Consider the following 15,679-nt stretch of genomic DNA (forward strand, 5'->3'; position numbering starts at 1 on the left):
GCAGAAGTTGGTACAGAGTACTGTATAACAGTATATGATAGTTCTCCCCAAGTGCTGCAAAATGTCTAAGACATCCTATAACTCATATAGCCTCTCCCAATCCTCCTTACGTAACTTTCCCTAGCAACAACATTTTAATCAATCTAACCTCCCCACTGACAGCATTAACCATCTTAACGGCAATTAAAAGCTCAGAAGTGAGTTTGACCGAAACTTGACTTTTCATCACAGGTATAGGGTCATAATAAGGTGAACGAGTCTAAGCATCTTCTGACAGCTGGCTGGTTTCATCAGGTCTGTGGCAGCTTTGTGTTCTCAGAAAACCAGATAACCACGGTGGGATCCAGACAGGAGGAGTCTGAACGTAGACGCCTTCTGATAGTGTCTGAAGGTCAAAACAGTTTTTAACACATACAGAGGTCTCCTGAAGAGGAGACCTTACAGTTTATCATAACACAATTGATTAACCCTTTTAAAAGGTATAAGGTCTTGGTTTAACCCTCTTCATAACAGTGTGTGTGTTCATTACCATGTATAGCTGAGAATGTGCATGATAATGACTTTGTCATGTTACACAGTCTGTTTGTGCATCTCCATTTTACCTGTAACCCTGACAGTTTGAGCATCTGTAGACACGTGAAACAAAATACAACCCGACAAACAACACAACTCACACACTCACAACACACTATAACCCACTGCTAGCACCAACACACTGTAACCCACTGCAACCCACTGCTAGCGCCAACACACTGCAACCCACTGCTAGCGCCAGCGCACTGCAACCCACTGCTAGCGCCAGCGCACTGCAACCCACTGCTAGCGCCAGCGCACTGCAACCCACTGCTAGCGCCAACGCACTGTAACCCACTGCTAGCGCTAACACACTGTAACCCACTGCTAGCGCTAACACACTGTAACCCACTGCTAGTGCTAACGTACTGTAACCCACTGCTAGTGCTAGCACACTGTAACCCACTGCTAGTGCTAGCACACTGTAACCCACTGCTAGTGCTAGCACACTGTAACCCACTGCTAGTGCTAACGTACTGTAACCCACTGCTAGTGCTAACACACTGTAACCGACTGCTAGTGCTAGCACACTGTAACCCACTGCTAGTGCTAACGTACTGTAACCCACTGCTAGTGCTAACATACTGTAACCCACTGCTAGTGCTAGCACACTGTAACCCACTGCTAGTGCTAGCACACTGTAACCCACTGCTAGTGCTAACGTACTGTAACCCACTGCTAGTGCTAACGTACTGTAACCCACTGCTAGTGCTAACGTACTGTAACCCACTGCTAGTGCTAACACACTGTAACCGACTGCTAGTGCTAACGCAGTGTAACCCACTGCTAGTGCTAGCACACTGTAACCCACTGTTAATGCTAACGTACTGTAACCCACTGTTAGTGCTAACGTACTGTAACCCACTGCTAGTGCTAACGTACTGTAACCCACTGCTAGTGCTAACATACTGTGACAATACGGCATCATGGAATATTATGTCTCCTTGTTGAGACACTGAAGCAAATCGGAACAGAAAGCTGCTCTGATGAGCAGGGAAGAGTTCCTCAAAAATCAGAGATTCTACAGAAAACTGTCTTTCAGCTAGGGTCTGTATTAGTAACTGACACAGAGGCAATTTCTGAATATAATCAGCCTTCAAACATGTTAACCACGGTGACGCCACTTTCCTCTTTATACAACTGTTAGTGTGTGCGCATGCGATTTTGTGTGTACATGCATGTGGGTAGTGGTAAGGCCTGTGATGGCAATGCAGTATTCAGGAGATTCGAAGCAATCATCTTTCCCAGAGGGGATTATGGGACTAAAGCCAGAGCGTCCCATTCGGAGAGGATAAAACCTACAGTATTAATCTAGCGGAGTAGGCCTGTTCACAGCCCCTCCCTCCACCCCCACTCCTCCTCACCATTACCAAGCAGAGCACCCACCCCCACCTCCACCCAAGATCCCTCCACCCACTCCCACCCTCCCTCCACCAACACCCACGCCTCCTCACCATTACCAAGCAGAGCACCCACCCACCCACCCCCACCCTCACTCCACCAACACCCACTCCTCCTCACCATTACCAAGCAGAGCACCCATCTCATACACTTGCATAACACACAGTCCCTCTTTCACTTTCTCTCTCTCTTTGTTTTCTCTCTTAACTCCTTCCTCCCTCACTTCCCTTTTCTTCCCCCTCTCGAAGTACTGTACGTACACGCACACACACACAGAAAAGTGCTCATGCATACACTCACATAGTCCGTAGACACGCAAACACATGCGTGCGCACATGCAAGTCTGCCCTCAGACGCACGCTCTTTCATCTTTCTCCCTCCCAGATGTATCTATACAACCTGACACAAGCCATTAGCCATTATCCTACTCATACTGTTCATACAGATATATCCCTTGGTTCTCTCCAGACCTGACTGCCCTTGACCAGCTCAAAAACATCATGTGGCGTTCTGCATTAGCATCGAATAGCCCCCGTGATATGCAACTTTTCAGGGAAGTTAGGAACCAATATGTATACAGGCAGTTAGGAAAGCTAAGGCTAGCTTTTTCAGACAGAAATGTGCATCCTGAAGCACAAACTCCAAAACTCCACTGCACTGAGGCTATGAAACACTGTCACCACCGATAAATCCACTATAATTGAGAATTTAAATAAGCATTCTTCTATGGCTGGCCATTCTTTCCACCTGGCTACCCCTACCCCGGTCAACAGCCCTGCACCCCCCCACAGCAACTCGCCCAAGCCTCCCCCATTTCTCATTCACCCAAATCCAGATAGCTGATGTTCTGAAAGAGCTGCAAAATCTGGACCCCTACAAATCAGCCGGGCTAGACAATCTGGACCCTCTCTTTCTAAAATTATCTTGTTGTAAATGAGAACTTGTTCTCAACTAGCCTACCTGGTTATATAAAAGTGGAATGAATAAATAAATAAATACCCATCCTCCACAGAGCTCTATGCTGTTCATACCCATCCTCCACAGAGCTCTATGCTGTTCATACCCATCCTCCATAGAGCTCTATGCTGTTCATACCCATCCTCCACAGAGCTCTATGCTGTTCATACCTATCCTCCACGGAGCTCTATGCTGTTCATACCCATCCTCCACGGAGCTCTATGCTGTTCATACCCATCCTCCATAGAGCTCTATGCTGTTCATACCCGTCCTCCACAGGGCTCTATGCTGTTCATACCATCCTCCACAGAGCTCTGTTGTTCATACCCATCCTCCATAGAGCTCTATGCTGTTCATAGCCATCCTCCACAGAGCTGTAAACATACAGTGGCAAGAAAAAGTATGTGAACCCTTTGGAAATACCTGGAATTCTGCATAAATGGGTCATAAAATGTGATCTTCTAGGTCACAACAATAGACAAACAGTCTGCTTAAACTAATAACACACAAACAATTATACGTGTTCATGTCTTTATTGAACACACCATGTAAACAGTCACAGTGCAGGGTGGAAAAGTATGTGAACCCTGAACTGGTTGACCCTCCCTTGGCAACAATAACCTCAACCAAACGTTTTCTGTAGTTGCGGATCAGACCTACGCAACGGTCAGGAGGAATTTTGGACCATTCCTCTTTACAAAACTGTTTCAGTTCAGCAATATTCTTGGGATGTCTGGTGTGAACTGCTCTCTTGAGGTCATGCCACAGCATCTCAATTGGGTTGAGGTCAAGACTCTGACTGGGCCACTCCAGAAGGCGTATTTTCTTCTGTTGAAGCCATTCTGTTGATTTACCTCTGTTTTGGGTCGTTGTCCTGTTCCATCAACCAACTTCTGTTGAGCTTCAATTAGCGGACAGATAGCCTAACATTCTCCTGCAAAATGTCTTGATAAACTTTGGAATTCATTTTTCCGTCGATGATAGGGAGCTGTCCAGGCCCTGAGGCAGCAAACCATGATGCTCCCTCCACCATACTTTACAGTTGGGATGAGGTTTTGATGTTGGTGTGCTGTGCCTTTTTTTCTCCACCCATAGTGTTGTGTGATCTTTCCAAACAACTCAACTGTAGTTTCATTTGTCCACAGAATATTTGGCCAGTAGCGCCGTGGAACATCCAGATGCTCTTTTGCAAACTTCAGATGTGCAGCAATGTTTTTTTGGACAGCAGTGGCTTCTTCCGTGGTGTCCTCCCATGAACACCATTCTTGTTTTAGTGTTTTACGTATTGTAGACTCGTTAACAGAGATGTTACCATGTTCCAGAGATTTCTGAAAGTCTTTAGCTGACACTCTAGTATTCGTCTTAACCTCATTGAGCATTCTGTGCTGTGCTCTTGCAGTCATCTTGGGAGATGACCACTCAGCCACTCCTAGGGAGAATAGCAACAGTGCTGAACTTTCTCCATTTATAGACAATTTGTCTTACTGTAGACTGATGAGCATCAAGACTTTTAGAGATACTTTTGTAACCCTTTCCATTTTTTTACAAGTCAACAATTCTTAATCTTAGGTCTTCTGAGATCTCTTTTGTTTGAGGCATGGTTCACATCAGGCAATGCTTCTTGTGATTAGCAAACTCAAATTTTGCGTTTATTTTTTTTGACAGGGCAGCTCAACATCTCCAATCTCGTTTCATTGATTGGACTCCAGGTTAGCTGGCTCCTGACTCCAATTAGCTTTTGGAGAAGTCATTAGCCTAGGGGTTCACATACATACTTTTTTCAACCTACACTGTGAATGTTTAAATGATTTATTCAATATAGACAAGAAAAATACAATAATTTGTGTGTTATTAGTTTAAGCACACTTTGTTTGTCTACTGTTGTGACTTAGATGAAGATCAGATCAAATTTGATTTATGCAGAAATCCAGGTAATTCCAAAGGGTTCACATACTTTTTCTTGCCACTGTACACATCCTCCACAGAACTGTAAACATACACATCCTCCACAGAGCTGTAAACATACTGTCACGTCTGCCCCGCCGCCACACCCACGGGCGCTTTAGGGAGCGCCAGGCTACCCTGCATCACGCACTCCTGCTATCTATTATGCACACCTGCCTTCCCTCATCACGCGCATCAGCGATATTGGACTCACCTGGACTCATTCATCACCTGTTTATTTCCTCCCCTATATTTGTAATTTCCCTTGCTCTGTTCCCTGCTGCCGCATGAATTGTTTTTTGTTTGTGTTACTCATTTTCTGACGCTGTTCCTGTTCCATGTCCGTTCCTTATTATATGTTTGACTCCCCGTACCTGCTTCGTCTCTCCAGCGTCATTCCATGTGACAGAATGCAGCAGCCAACATACGAAGCATCAGGGAGTACTGGCGTTCCGGTTAGTGGTGACATCGGCTCCGATGGAACCGGGGGTGCCTAGCCAGCTTGTGGGGCTTCCACGCCCTAGCTGGTTCGAGAGGTTTCCTTTCCCGGGTTGGCTCGGATGGCGCCCATCCCACGTCGGGCCTCAGCCGGATCGTCAGTTGTTGTTCGCCCAGCCGGTCCAGGAGTTTTTTTTTTTTGGTAACGTCGGGGTGGATTCTGCCCGCCGATGGAACCGGGGGTGCGTTTCCAATTCACGTCACACTCCACCGGATCTTCAGGCTCCCTCTCTGCAGCAGGATCGACAGGCGTCTTGCCTCAGCCGGATTTTCAGGCTTCTATGCCTCAGCCAGCTCGCCAGACTCCCATGCTCCTGCCGGTTCGTTGGGCTTCCATGCCCCAACCGGCTTGCCCAGCGCCCATGTCTTCGGCCGGTTCGCCCAGGTGGGACGGCGGGTGGCGCCCCTAGCGGGTGGGTACTGTCACGTCTGCTCCCGCTCCCCCCCTGGTGCTTGAGGGCGCATGGCTGCCCTGCATCACGCACTCCTGCCATCTATTACGCACACCTTCCTTCCCTCATCACGCGCATCAGCGATATTGTATTCACCTGGACTCATTCATCATGTGTTTATTTCCTCACCCATATTTGCCTGTTCCCCAGCTCTGTTCCCTGCTGCTGCATTCATTGTTTTTTGTTTGTGTTACTCTTTTGCTGACGCTGTTCCTGTCTCGTTCCATGTCCGTTCCTTATTAAAATGTTTGACTCCCCGTACCTGCTTCGTCTCTCCAGCGTCATTCCATGTGACACACACATCCTCCACAGAGGTGTATGTTCGTACACATCCTCCACAGAGCTGTATGTTCGTACACATCCTCCACAGAGCTGTAAACATACCTTGCTCTGTGGTGACTTCAAAGTGACAGGGCTGCACTCCTGTGCCCAGATGTGCCTCTCCTCTACTGTAAAGGCGTCAAAGCGTCCCAGCCGAAACAGTTCGGAAGAGTTTGTGCATCTATGATGATGATGACATTTTGTGATGTTTTGGTTTTTTCAGCTGTTCAGGCACACAACATTTTTTCTGGAGGCAAGCCGAAGTTCGGAGCCGACGTCTATGCTACCTTCGGCGATAATTGGTCAACAGTAGGGTTTCTTCAATAAAGTCTTTGTTGTCATTCAACGAGAGACAACTAGTTTTTCATTAAAAAAAAACATGTTAGATGTAAAATTGCGGGACTAAGATCTCCTTAGCAAAAACATCAAAATTAATGACAGATTTATTGAGTTATCTTAGATTCATTCTGATTATTTTGAGGAAGTGTATACTGGCTACGGCGTCTCAAAATGGACAAACAGTACTATTCGCCGCTTTTTTCAAATTTTTCAAGTGAAGATCTTAAGGGTGTATGCGAGCACACTTAGCTGAGTTCCGCTAGCATGCTGACGCCTTAACTCTAACTCTAAGATGTTGGATTCATTAACAACACTGTCTGGTCTGGGGCAGTTGTGTCTGTTCGTTAGTTAGTCTGACAGGCTCCACAGTTCTCATGGATGACAGTATCACCACGCCCAGCTTACCCTTGCTTTGGGGGGGGGGGGGTTCGGGGTACTGCAAATATGCACTCTCATTCAGATTAATTAGGCAGTCCCAGATCAGATTCCAAGAGGGTTGAGAAACGATCTGTGGCGGGGAACAGAAGCCGGAGGAAAAGAACCACTACGTATACAGTGGCATAGAAGTGTAATAACTGCTTCAGAACATTCATCATAATGCAAACACTGTATTGAAGTGAACTAACTTCGCATCAACATATTTAGATGATACCTTATAGACCAGTATTGGGAATGATGACTCTTAATATGATGACTGGCAGGAACCAAGATTCTGAAAGTTCTTCCCGTTCATGTATTTTCTAAATGGAAAAATCATTAGTAAAAATATAGATTCTGATGATGAACATACTGTGTTTTTCACACTGGTCTGCACAAAGCCATTTGGATGTGAATTTATTTTGACTTATTTCTTACTGAATAAAAAAAATAATATGTTTTATTGCCACATACATTGGATAGGTTCAGTGAAATGTCTTGTTTTACAGGGTCAGCCATAGTAGTACGGCACCCATGGAGAAAATTATGGTTAAGTGCCTTACTCAAGGGTACGTTGACAGATTTTTATCCTTGTCGGCTCAGGTATTTGAACCACTGACCTTTTGGTTACTGGGCCAATGCTCTAACCCGCTAAGCTACCTGCCCACAGCCCAATAGCCTATGCAGGGGTTTTCAAATCTTACCCTACGAAGTCCGGACTACTGCTGCTTTTCTGTTCTACTTGATAATTTATGGCATCCATCTGGTGTCCCTGGTCTAAGTCAGTCCCTGATTAATGGGGAACAATTTAAAAAAGCAGAGCAACTGGCTTCCAGAGTTGAGTTTGAGAGCTATGAAGACATGATCAGTACAGTAGAACAGATATAATTCTCCTGACTCTGTTAGTCATTAGTTGTCATGCAGGTGGAAGTCAACAACATCTCTCTTCTGCCGTGAACAGTAATTCATGGATGACTCTTCCCCCTGAACTACACCCCCCACAGACCTGATTAAGGGGGCTTTCACACCAAATTGGTTTAGAGGGTTTGTCCCCCCCCGAACTCTGGTGCATTTCTCCCCTTAGTCCGGTTCGTCTAGACTGGTGTGAACATTATTCATACTCAGATGCGCACACTAAACAACGCACAGCGGTTTCAATTTGTCCCATGGTGCAGTTCGCTGCAGGTGAGAACGAGGTCCAGACCAAACACAGGAAAAGAACCAGAGGCGCGCAATATTATTGGTTGTTTGACTGAAGAGGATGTGATGAAATTCCCGAGGTAGGTGATGAAATGCACGGAGGAATGTGAGGGAATTCAAAAGGTATGTAAATCACGAGGTATGTGGTGAAATTCCCGAGGTATGTGTTGAAATGCACGGAGGAATGTGAGGGAATTCACAAGGTATGTAATTCACGAGGTATGTGTTGAAATGCACGAGGTATGTGTTGAAATGCATACAGCATCATAACTTGAGATCTCTGAAACAGTCTGTGAGTAGCTGTACATTTATGAGCGCATTCAATGCAGATTGGGGAAGACGGGTGTATAGTCCTATCAGGGATATAGACTACTGAATATAGACAATTCATGGTTAGGGGGAGAAGGGTTATAGACTACTGAATATAGACTATTCATGGTTAGGGGAGAAGGGTTATAGACTATTCATGGTTAGGGGAGAAGGGTTATAGACTATTCATGGTTAGGGGAGGAGGGTTATAGACTATTCATGGTTAGGGGAGGAGGGGTTATAGACTACTGAATATAGACTATTCATGGTTAGGGGAGGAGGGTTATAGACTATTCATGGTTAGGGGGAGGAGGGTTATAGACTATTCATGGTTAGGGGAGGAGGGTTATAGACTACTGAATATAGACAATTCATGGTTAAGGGAGAAGGGTTATAGACTATTTATGGTTAGGGGAGAAGGGTTATAGACTATTCATGGTTAGGGGAGGAGGGTTATAGACTATTCATGGTTAGGGGAGGAGGGGTTATAGACTACTGAATATAGACTATTCATGGTTAGGGGAGGAGGGGTTATAGACTACTGAATATAGACTATTCATGGTTAGGGGAGGAGGGGTTATAGTCCTATCGGGGATATAGGCTACTGAATATAAATTATTCACATTGCAGTTAGAGCTATTGTGCGGTTTCCTCCCACATGTTGTTAGAAGACAACCAATGGTTAAGGTTAGTATTTGGGGACAATAAGCTGATCCTAGATCTGTTCGAAAGGTCATATTTTACACGGAGCCAGCCTATAGGCTTCCACTTTGGAAAACCCCTCCATTCTGTGTGTTAGTGAGTGATCCTTATAGCCCAACTCAGCCACCTAATGTTCTGTTCTGTTGTCACCCTGCTTGGCCGAACCCAGGCTCCCTAACCCTTATCAAAGCCAGGGACAACAAGGAACATAGCCAACACTCCACGTGTAAATACACACTCATGTGAACAACTTCTACATACTGCCATGTAGACTACACAGCATCTCAGGAATATGTCTGTCAGACGTTCCCTGCTTCCATTAAAACTAGAGCAGAGATAATCTAGTGGTCCTGTCTCATTATCCCGAGTTAGAACAGTGAACGGGAGAGATCAGGATGAGTTTGTGAAGTTCTAGACACTCATCATTGAAGCGAATCAACTGGGAAATCAATTTGGATGTCAGGCTACTGAAGTTCTGCCTACACACGGTACCCCAGGGAGACATGAGGGACCAGTCTAAACGTCAGTTAGTCTGCCAGACCCTGCTTCCCAAATAAACTAGATCTATAGTGCAAAGATAGTCAAGTGCTTCAATATCATTATCCTAATTTAGCCCATTGAATAGAAGTGACCTGGGTGAGTCTCTGAAGCTCTCTTTGAGCAGCTTTCCTTCCCCAATTGTTTGTCCGACTGGGTCAAAGAGTGCAGGCTTCCTCTTCATGGGTCAAAACCCTGGAGAATAACATAGAATCCTGCGTATTAAAGCAGCACTATACAGGCCAATTGTAGAGTAGACCACACAGTCACTGATACAGAAACAAATACATTTTGATCTGCCTACCTATTTATCCCATATACTGCCTACCGCCATTGTACCCTTGAGCACGGCACTTTGCTCCAGGGGCGTTGCTCGGCAGTGTGTCAGGTTGGGTACTATGACAGCAATAAATAAAGCATATCCATGCAAATGGACCAATAAAGCAAATATTGTATTGTATTGTCAATGTGGATCAGATTGAGCAGGTTGTCTCCCCTGACACATTTATACAGATCTAAATACCCAGAACTCCCAGGGTTAATGCACTGGGCCTAGAGGCTCAATGTAAGCTATTAAGAAGTGTGAAGGAGGGATATCCCCTTGGCAGCGAATCTGGCAACCCCCCCCCCCCCCCACAGCTCCTCTCCCACCGGGAACTCTGCCTACACATAGTGTATTAGCTAGGCTATATCATAATCACGTCTTATCCCTGTGTTGGCTGACGGAACTGTGACTACTTTAATGTGTGGTTTAAGCTACACCTATTTGAACCGAAGAAAGAGACACATGTTCACATCCAGCGACGCGAATGAGCTTTTGGCAGAGGCCGTAGGTGGGCACGAATAGCATGTTACATCGCCATAGTCGCTTTGGCTTGAGAAATACTTACACAGCCACGTGTCTCAAACAAAAATGTCTTGTATCCTTTCGCTCCATATAACCTAACATTTGAACCTAAATGATTACCAAAAATAGGTCAATGGCAATATCGCACCATCTTACCTTGTCTAGGCTACTGAATGACCCATTTCTGTGACAAACGATGAAGTCTAGCTTGCGAATGTCACAATTGGAGAACATCTCTCTTACTCTTTCAATGCTGACCTCTTAATACAAACCACGGAGTTTTTTTCAAAAACAAATTACACGGTTGAACTCTTTTACAGCGTTTCTACAAACAAACTTTAAAATCTCTCAACGTTTGTGTGTCGTTTTGTCAGGATGTTTGTGGAATGAGCGGTGGAGCGCTGTCCAGGGTTCTGAAATCGACTCCACGTAATGCGCGCTCATTAGAACAGGTAACAAGGTCGGTAAGCGGCTTTACCACTGAGTTAAAACGGGACGTTTCCCGAAGCTAAATATTTACTCGTGTCTTAAAAACAATATAACGTGAATTGATACCGACGTAAAAGTGATGTTAATGTTGACCAAACTACAGAATACTGCGTTGAAAGTGATTTAGACTTTACACACCTATATTTACAACTACATTGTTTAATATTTTCATCCGAAACTCGGCTCGGTCGTCACACATAAACACTTATTTTAATTAATTGAATAACATAGTATTTATCTAAACTGAATGAAATCGTGCAGCAACCTACCTGAAGTTGTTTTTAGAGGACCGTCGTCGGTTCAGGACTGGAAAATATCAGCTTTCAGTTCCTACTGTTGCCTCGCTTCAAACGGACTGCCCTCTGAGGAATCTCACAGCCACGCCCCACCCGTTAATGCTATATGGGATCCTTGGGACGTCACTACCCTAAATCCTAACTCTAACCTTAACCCCTACATAAGCCTAACCACAACCCTTACATAACCATAACCTTAACCCTTACCTGTTCCATTTTAAATGTCACCTTCAATGGGGTGGCGTTAGAGTTGGGATGTCCCAAGGATCCAATTTTAGACGCAATGTATTTCCGTCGAATACCAGGAGGCAAATGCCACGTTCAGAACAACTGGGAACTCGGAAATCTCAGAATTCTGTCTTCTGCACGTTCAAGACAACTGGGAACTCGGGGGGGGGGGGGACTATACCTGACTGAGAGAACTCGTTTTGAATGGTCATACAACTCGGAATTCCAACTCGCGATTTTGGGTCTCTTTCTAGAGCTCCGTCTTTCTGACCTGAATATCCCTGAAGTCATGACTTGACCCTATATTTTTCAGAATTCCAAGTTATCTTGAACGCACCATATGTCATTAATTTCCATTGGGTGATTGGCTGAGGGATGTTGGGTGCGTGACGTGAAAAACTGTCTAGAACCTAGGAAGAAACCTATTGAGGAACCAGGCTACGAGGGGTGGCCAGTCCTCTTCTGGCTGTGCCAGGTGGAGATTATAACAGAACATGGCCAAGATGTTCAAATGTTCATAGATGACCAGCATGGTCAAATAATAATAATCACAGTGGTTGTAGAGGGTGCAACAGGTCAGCACCTCAGGAGTAAATGTCATTTGGCTTTTCATAGCCGATCATTGAGAGTATCTCTACCGCTCCTGCTGTCTCTAGAGAGTTGAAAACAGCAGGTCTGGGACAAGGTAGCACGTCCGGTGAACAGGTTAGGGTTCCATAGCCGCAACTTCAATGATAATTAACATAAAATGTAAATACGAATGTGACATTCCTGCACCCAAATAACCTTAACATAATTCTCCTAACTTACTACGTTAATTCTCCTAACCTGCTGCTTAAATTCTCCTAACCTGCTACGAAAAGGGAAATCTGACATTAATTTGGCAAAAGCTGGATTCCATAACCCTTCCACCCTCATCCAAGATGGCCACGTCCTATGACATCACAAGACCTTTATTGAAGGAGAGGCTCATGTGGTGCTTTTATTGCCGCATTCACGTTCTAGTCGGAACTAGGAAACTCAGAAATGTTCGACTTGCTAACTGGTTGAACGCAGCACGTGTATAACTACAACCAGTTAGCAAGTCAGAAATGTCAGAGTTTCCTAGTTCTGACTAGCACTTGAACGCAGTATAGGACACCTGGGAACTCTGGACAAAACGAGGTCAAATCATGACATCAGTGATCTTCGGGTTGGAAAGTCTGAGCTCTAGAAAGAGGCCAGAGTTCCCGACTTGGAATTCCAAGTTGGATGACTGTTCAAAAATAATTTTTCCCAGTCAGAGTTCCCAGTTGTCGTGAACGCACTGATGTTGGAAGTCAGAGATTTCAGAGATTTCCGAGTTATTATAAACGTGGCAATAGAGTGAGTTTTAGTCCGTTGTTAGTGGTTACCGATAACCAGGCGAAAAGAGGAATGGGAGATGACAGCTTCGATGGTCCGACTAGTAGGGTTGTTTACAAGTTGTAACAGTTACTAAATAATACACACAGCTCACAATAAAATAGGATTTGAAGTACTTGAGTTCCTGTGAGTACCTGTGACCTGTAGGCTGGAGTGTCAGCAATGACAATACTTCTACATCTGTGTGGAAATGTTAACTGAATCTGGTTTTCAAAACTGTCCTTGCTTACATTGCGTCACATCATGTTGACCACCCACTGAGGACTGGCTCTGTGATACTGTCGTCCTCTAGCAAGGTGTTATAGGTCTCCATGAAGAGAACTAGGTCTCTGTGGCATAATGCTGGAGAGTTAGTTAGAGTGAAGCGATGGAGAGATGGATAGGCTTCTCTCTCTCTCTCTCTCTCTCTCTCTCTCGACTATGTTGTGCGTTAGTGTGTGTAACGGACTTGTAATGTTGATGTTGTGCTGTGTTTCCATCGGATCAATCAGGCTTTAATTGTAGAGAGCTAGTTTATTTTATTTCTTTATTCTAGTCTGGGGATGGGGCATGGGAGACACTAAGAGCTTAGAGGAAAGGAAACGCTAAAATGGAGGACACTAACAGGAGACGAGGAAAGGAAACGCTGTAAACAATGAGACACAACCCTTTATCTAGCTAGGTTGAGGCAGCCCTATATCTATCTAGGTTGAGACAGACCTTTATATAGCGAGAGTGAGCGTCCATGCCAATAACCAATATGAATAAACAACTTACATACCACCTGTTCTACTGTGCCCTAATATGGTGAACCCCTGTGTCTGTCTGATGAGTCTACTCATCCATTTCAGAGAGGCTCACTGCATCATACTCACAGCGGGAACATAAATGTACCCTACACCCAGCAATTAATTAATCTCTCTCGCTCTCTCTCGCTCTCTTTTTCTCTATCTGTGGATCTCTCTCGCTCTCGCTCTCGCTCTCTCGCTTTTTCTCGCTCTCTCTCGCTTTTTCTCGCTCTCTCTCGCTTTTTCTCTCTCTCTCTTTTTCTCGCTCTCGCTCTTTTTCTCGCTCTCTCTCTTTTTCTCTCTCTCTCTCTTTTTCTCGCTCTCTCTCTCTTTTTCTCGCTCTTTTTCTCGCTCTCTCGCTCTTTTTCTCGCTCTCTCTCTCTTTTTCTCGCTCTCTCTCTCGCTCTCTTTTTCTCGCTCTCTCTCTCTCTTTTTCTCTCTCTCTCTTTCTCGCTCTCTTTTTCTCTCTTTTTCTTGCTCTCGCTCGCTCTCTCGCTCTCTCGCTCTCTCGCTCTCTCGCTCCCTCATTCAATTCAAGGGGCTTTCCAATGTATCAAGTAATTATCTTTTTGTTTTCTTATGATTTTGTTGGGTCTAATTGTGTTGATGTCCTAGGGCTCTGTGGGGTGTGTTTGTGAACCGAGCCCCAGGACCAGCTTGCTTAGGGGACTCTTCTCCAGGTTCATCTCTCTGTAGGTGATGGCTTTGTTATGGAATGTTTAGGAATCGCTTCCTTTTACGTTGAATTTAGCGTCTCTTTTCTGGATTTTGATCATTAGCGGGTATCTACCTAATCCTGCTCGGCATGCATTATTAGGTGTTCTACGTTGTACACAGAGAATATTTTTGCAGAATTCTGCATGCATAGTCTCAATTTGGTGTTTGTCCCATTTTGTGAATTCTTGGTTGGTGAGAGGACCCCAGACCTCACAACCATAAAGGGCAATGGGTTCTATAACGGATTCAAGTATTTTTTGCCAGATCCTAATTGGTATGTTGAATTTGATGTTCCTTTTGATGGCATAGAAGGCCCTTCTTGCCTTGTCTCTCAGATCATTCACAGCTTTGTGGAAGTTACCTGTGGCGCTGATGTTTAAGCCAAGGTATGTATAGTGTTTTGTGTGCTCCAGGGCAACGATGTCTAGCTGGAATTTGTACTTGTGCTCCTGGCGACTGGACCTTTTTTTGGAACACCATTATTTTGGTCTTACTGAGATTTACTATCAGGGCCCAGGTCTGGCAGAATCTGTGCAGAATATTTAGGTGCTGCTGTAGGCCCTCCTTGGTTGGTGACAGAAGCACAAGATCATCAGCAAGCAGTAGACATTTCACTTCAGATTCTAGTAGGGTGAGGCCGGGTGGTGCAGACTTTTCTAATGCCCTCGACAATTCATTGATATATATGTTGAAGAGGGTGGGGCTTAAGCTGCATCCCTGTCTCACCCCACCCCAAGAAATGTGTGTTTTTTGCCTATTTTAACCGCAAACTTGTTGTTTGTGTACATGGATTTTATAATGTCGTATGTTTTTTCCCTCAACACCACTTTCCATCAAGTTGTATAGCAGACCATCATGCCAAATTGAATCGAAGGCTTTTTTTAAATCAACAAAGCATGAGAAGACTTTGCCTTTGTTTTGGATTGTTTGTTTGTTTGTCAATTAGGGTGTGCAGGGTGAATATATGGTCTGTTGTATGGTAATTTGGTAAAAAGCCAATTTGACATTTGCTCAGTACATTGTTTTCACTGAGGAAATGTATGAGTCTGCTGTTTATGATAATACAGAGGTTTTCCCAAGGTTGCTGTTGACGCATTGTCACGAGAATTTGATATCTCAATGGTTGAACTCAACTACTACTCAAACTCTGTCTGTATCCTGAAGGTTGTAAATCTCCAGTTCAAAGAAACAGACAAAGTCTCAGCCTGCAATGGATCAGTTCTTTATTCAGAGAGCTCTGAAAATCATACAATGCACATATCCTTTTATACCTCACATTTG

General features: G+C 44.7%; 1 protein-coding gene across 1 annotated transcript in view; it reads right to left on the reverse strand.

The window, feature by feature from the left end:
* LOC106607199 (synaptosomal-associated protein 25-B) overlaps nucleotides 1-11,495 on the reverse strand; it is a 71,352-nt gene extending 59,857 nt beyond the window's left edge. The window contains exon 1 of the mRNA XM_045712837.1: nucleotides 11,256-11,495. The gene's annotated coding sequence lies outside the window, so the exon portion shown is untranslated. The remainder of the gene's footprint in view (nucleotides 1-11,255) is intronic.
* Between the last annotated feature and the right edge of the window lie 4,184 nt (nucleotides 11,496-15,679).

The sequence above is a fragment of the Salmo salar genome, chromosome ssa01 (assembly GCF_905237065.1).
Source record: "Salmo salar chromosome ssa01, Ssal_v3.1, whole genome shotgun sequence".
Taxonomy (NCBI): Eukaryota; Metazoa; Chordata; class Actinopteri; order Salmoniformes; family Salmonidae; genus Salmo; species Salmo salar.